The sequence below is a fragment of the Petaurus breviceps genome, unplaced genomic scaffold, assembly GCF_028583685.1.
Source record: "Petaurus breviceps papuanus isolate PSGF00001 unplaced genomic scaffold, PetGlider_PUasm1.0 90683, whole genome shotgun sequence".
In the NCBI taxonomy this organism is placed as follows: Eukaryota; Metazoa; Chordata; class Mammalia; order Diprotodontia; family Petauridae; genus Petaurus; species Petaurus breviceps.
Genome location: NW_027187308.1, coordinates 8,634,160 through 8,639,594, shown reverse-complemented (window position 1 = coordinate 8,639,594; position 5,435 = coordinate 8,634,160). Strand labels below are relative to the sequence as shown.

Below are 5,435 nucleotides of genomic sequence, written 5' to 3'. Positions count from 1 at the left end.
CTCCTCTTCTTCTTCTTCTTCTTCTTCTTCTTCTTCTTCTTCTTCTTCTTCTTCTTCTTCTTTCTCCTTCTTCTCCTCCTCCTCCTCCTCCTCCTCCTCCTCCTCTTCTTCTTCTTCTTCTTCTTCTCCTCCTCCTCCTCCTCCTCCTCCTCCTCCTCCTCCTCCTCCTTCTTCTTCTTCTTCTTCTTCTTCTTCTTCTTCTTCTTCTTCTTCTTCTTCTTCTTCTTCTTCTTCTTCTTCAAGTACTTAAATATTATGCTTTTTGGTGTGTGTGTGTATATACCAAAGATGATGATGAATTATTTCAGTGCTGCATATGTATATATAATGCACATATATGCATGTATAAATATACAATACATATATAGGCATATATACATACACATACAACATACACACATAAAATATATATAGTATATATTGATATGATTTCATTATCTTTGGTATCTTAGTATAAGATAGTTTCCCTTCTCATTTAACTACACATAAAAGTAAGTTGTTCATTGATGTAAGTCTTTATTTTTTGCCTTTTGGAACACCATATTGAAACATTTTCTCTCCTTTATGTTAATAGCAACATAGTCTTATGTGATCCTGGCTACACTTTCTTCAACATTGGAATTTTTTCTTTCTAGCTTTTTTATTTGAACTGGAAGTTCTGGATTTGGACTATAACATTCCTGAATATTTTCAATTAGAAGTTTCTTTCAGGAGGCAATTGGTAGTTTCTTTCTTATTCACTTTTCCCTATGGATCTAATAAATATGTGAAGGTTTTTTTTTATGATTTCTTGAAATATGGCATTTAGGCTTTTAGTCTGGTCAGAGTTTCAGGAAATTTGAGGGTTCTTTCCTTATTGTTTTCCCATACAGCTATTTTTAGAAACAGATAACTAATATATTCTTCTAATTTTTTAGTCTTTAAGCTTTGTTCTTATTTTTTTTTGTCACCTAAAGTCATCAAGTGCTGTTTATTCTGTTTTTCAGGGAATCCGCTATTTGATTAATGTTTTTTGCCCTCTGTTGTGAGCTATTTTTTCTTCATATTTTTCTTCAGGAGCTCTATTTTCATTTTCATCCCTTGTTTCATTTTTTTCAACCATTCTCATAGTCCTTTGGGGCAAGGCATTACTTTCTATAAGGCTGTGCTTGGATTTCTTGTGGAGTTAGTCTCTTTTTCTGGGTTTCTCTTCACTCAGACTATTTCATCACTGTCTGTATTCAGAGTTTTCTTCTGTTTTTAATCTCATTTCTGAGATTGAGACTTTGTGCCAGGTCCAGACTCTATCCTTTCTTGTATGGGTGGTGTGAGTCCTTTTTGGTCTGGACTCCTCTATAGCCTGGATGGCACTGTCTCTGCAGTTCTGAATGGGATGATTGGGTCTAGGCCCCATCCTCTTCCGTGATTCCTTCCATACTCTGTTTTCTGATGGTCCTATGTGGGTGTGGACCTAAGCTCCACTTCTATATCATTTTCCTTTCATACTTCCAAGCTGGCAATTGGCTCTATCTTTCATTGTGGTCTTGATAGTCCCTATTTGGATGTCAGAAATTATTCTGGTCTCAGGACTCCTAAGAATGCTCCCATTATATACTTGCATTTTTACCTTTCTTTGTATCTCTGGTGCTTGTCACAGTGCCTGGAATATAGTAAATGCTTGTTGATTGAATGCCTGGTCGTTAAGCTTCCCCTGGCCCCTTCTGGGGCTCTTAGTGCCCTAGACCACTCACTGCATAGCCCTGTCTCCATAAGAGTGCCCTATTAGAGACTGACTCTCATAATGCTGCACCAAACTGCAGGGCAAAGATCCTGTTGCTTTCAGACCCCTGGGGTCTCACATACTGCTCTGCATGCAAGCTCTATGCAAATTAACTTCAAGTTTGCACAGCCTCCAGGCCCTATTTACTAGTATCTGGGAGAACTTCCAATAATCCTGGTACATACTCATTCAGAGGGCTTGCAGGTATGGGCCCCATTTACAAGACTTAGTGTAAACTTCCACCTCTCCAGGTACAGCCTTCCTCAGGGCACCCTACAGGCTTCTCGTTGTCTTCTTGAGTTGTCCTATTCAGGATGGAAGAACTCAGTGATGCCTTTCTTGGCCTTCTTGATCACCGATCCATTTCAGAAGTTCCCAGACTTATTTAGCCTGCCCCTCCCTTTTCAAAAAAAAATTACTCAGTGCCTCCCTGGAGATCTACTTTCTTTAACCCTCTGACAATTTTAAAAAATTTGGGTCATTTCAAAAAAATATACAATATATATTTTTAAAACTGACACATATTAAATTTAATAATTTATTGGAAATTTGTGGGATTTCCCCTTTCATTGAAATTTTAATGACACAATATTGCATCAGGTAACTGTATAATATCATATTGTAAACAAGCCATTACACACACACACACACACACACACACACACACATATTCCTGCTGATACATGTGGACTTCCCAATCTTGCGTGACATGCTTGTCTGCCAAGGCTTGCTTGTTTAGGGCGGTTGATGGGCTTGACCATTGGTTATAACTTGTATTTTGTGTGTTTATTTGGAAAATAATGTAATCACTAAGCATTTAACTCCAACAAATGGTTTTTCAAAATTTTCTTCTCCTTTCCAGCACCCTTCATTTTTATTCAATGCCCCTGAATTACAGTCAAAGCTACTACTGTCCTCCCTTCCCTCCTACATCATTTCAGCACCCCATAGGGAGTGATATCACCCACTTTGGGAAGTTTGATCTATTCAGTTCTCTTTCAGATCTTTTTTTGGGATGTTTGTGGAAGAGCTAGGTTCTTCTAGGATCTTTCACATCACCATCTTTACTAGAAGTCCTGACAGCAGTCTCTTAAAATATTTTCCAGCCAGAAGTCAGAGGAAAATAAAGACAAAATCACATAATTCTCCCTTATTTGACGCATCTTATGAATCACAAAAATATTGTGAGTAGTAGAGTTAATATACATATATATATCAAAAGAAGATCATCTACCCATTGATCTGTTTCCAATAAGAAAATACTGGAGGTTATTATTGAGCATCTATCGAATTCTTACATGTTTCCAGGAATAGAGAATTTAAGGAAAGTTACCAAAAGTTCATCTAGAAGCTTTAGTGGAGGCTGAAAAATACCAAAATATAAGGGAAACTGAAAAAAGAAATGGGAGTTAACAATTACCAATTATAGTCTGTTGATGATATTTCAGAATAGGAAAAAGGAATGAGATACGACAAAAATATGGCTGAATGTTTACCTTACTAACTAAAAGACCTAAAAGTCTCAGAACAGACTTCACCTACCTGTGGAATTCTTGTTACACTGGGTGTTTTGCCTTTCGTTTTGGTTATTCTTCACCTCTCATCTATTTTCCTGCTGACAAAAAAATAGAACATTGGTAGTTTGGCAGCAAAAATAAAAGTGTCTGACTTAGGACAGATTATTTAAATGATATATACAGCCCTGGCTAATGAGAAATCTGACACAAGGCCCAAAAAAAGTCCTGGAGACCTGGGAACAATTTTGGGGAGCAGATCAGGTTTGCAAAATAATTTGAGATAAAATTACTTTTTACCTGACATTTTACATTGTCAAGAAGCTCTGAGCAGCAAGAAAACACCTCTTTCTGACCATGTCTACACATCTTGTGGCTGAATTGTCATTTTCGGCTAGCTGGCTCTACATACGTCCTTTATCTGGTTGTGTCACACAGATCTGGCAACAGTTCCATAGAAACGGTTCTTCTTCCCTTTTTCTGGGGATCTCAGTCAGGGTTAGAGCCTCGGAGATCCCTGGAGGAGTCTCACTCCCACAGTGTTCTATACCCCAGACACAACAGAACAATCCCAACCAGTAACAAGATCAGAGAACAAACACCAGAAAGATGAGAAAAGCCCAGAGGCAATGCATGATGGGGAAAGATGAAAGGCTTCAGTTCAAATAGCTTGGCCAAATAGTGACTAAGGAGAAATAATAACCATCTGCAAGTATTTGAAAGGAACATGGAGCAGGGATGGAGAGGAATTTCTTAAGAGTTGTCCAAAAGAGTATAACTAGGAGAAACAGGATGAAATTGAGCAAAGAAAAATGTAGGCAGAACATGAGGGAGAAAGTGACCACGTAATGGGATCTGTCAGTCTGTGGAATCGTTATTCACAGGAAGTGGTGGAAACCCCATCACTTGAATGATTTTCAAGTGAGCTGGAAAAAATCACTCTCTAGAAGGGGACTATTTGACACTGGACAAGGAGGGACTTGGTGATCAAATACATCTTTCCATCTTTAATTCATATGTTCTTGGATGGAAAGCAGAACAAGAGAACAGCCTAATGAAAAACCGAGAGACAAAAAAGAAAAACGATGGAACTACAGTGAGATGCAAAAATTCAAGGAGGAAAAACAATAATGGGCCAAAAGCACAGAAAGTTGCTAGAGAGATCTGAAGGATTCTGCAGAGACTTAGAAAAAGAACACTAGCAAGGGGAGATGGCCTCTATATTTCCTAAGGGCTTCCTTCTGTTTTCAGCACAACGTTTTGCAAGCTTTATGTCCTAAATCCAGAGTGATGTGCTTGCTCTTAGTACTTTCATTATTATTATTTATTCTTGTTGGGTGATTAGGAGGCTAGTGCCACTATTCCCATCATATCAATTGATGGTTTTCTCTAGTTCTCTAGAAAAATTGGGTATAACTGAAGGATGGGAAGCCAGAGGTATCAAACATGCAGATTGTGGGTTATATTGAGCCAGCCATACTCTTGTGTGTGAAGAATCAGATTCAAATGGAAATATTTAACAAAATTAATAAAAAACACAATAGAACATAGAGAATATTAATTTGTGGCTTTCTAAGTCAGTATGTGATCAGATCCAGTTTAGTGGCCCCTGTTTCTATCTGAGTTTGACACCACTGAGATAATTTGTCCCTTTATAATCGAGCCTGAGTGTCAGAGACTCCAAAGATTCAAGCCACCACTTAACGGAACTATTTTAATCTGTAGAGAACCGGTCTGAGACATCAGTCTGATATCACACTGAGAAGACTAGACATCCAATGGAGGGCTGAGCACAAAATGTCTGTTCAGCTGCCTACTTTGAAGGGGAGAAAAGTATACAAGGGAAACAGAACAACACCAATAGTCAATATATCTATCCTATTCATGCTGAATATGAAGAAGTCGTGTGGCATGGTGGGTAGAGAGCTAACCTCAGATCCAAGATCATCTGGGTTCAGATGCCACCTCTGACGACTCTGGCTGTGTGACCCTAGGCAAGTCACTTAACTTCTCAGTCCCCCAGGCAGCTCTCTAAGGCAATATCATTGAATATGGTGATCTGCTTGTGCAGAGGGAGTTTACTCATTGAGAGCTTCTGTTTATAAAAATCACCAGTCCAGGCCTTCTCTAACTTTACACCCTGCTGGCTCCAGTCTGGCAGT

The 5,435-nt window shown here is 38.6% G+C and overlaps 1 long non-coding RNA gene across 1 annotated transcript in view; it reads right to left on the bottom strand.

Moving 5' to 3' along the window:
- LOC138144008 (uncharacterized) overlaps positions 1 to 3,868 on the bottom strand; it is a 28,354-nt gene extending 24,486 nt beyond the window's left edge. The window contains exons 1-2 of the long non-coding RNA XR_011163843.1: positions 3,574 to 3,868; positions 3,302 to 3,371 (exon numbers count right to left, since the gene is read on the bottom strand). This is a non-coding gene — a long non-coding RNA (uncharacterized lncRNA). The remainder of the gene's footprint in view (positions 1 to 3,301; positions 3,372 to 3,573) is intronic.
- Between the last annotated feature and the right edge of the window lie 1,567 nt (positions 3,869 to 5,435).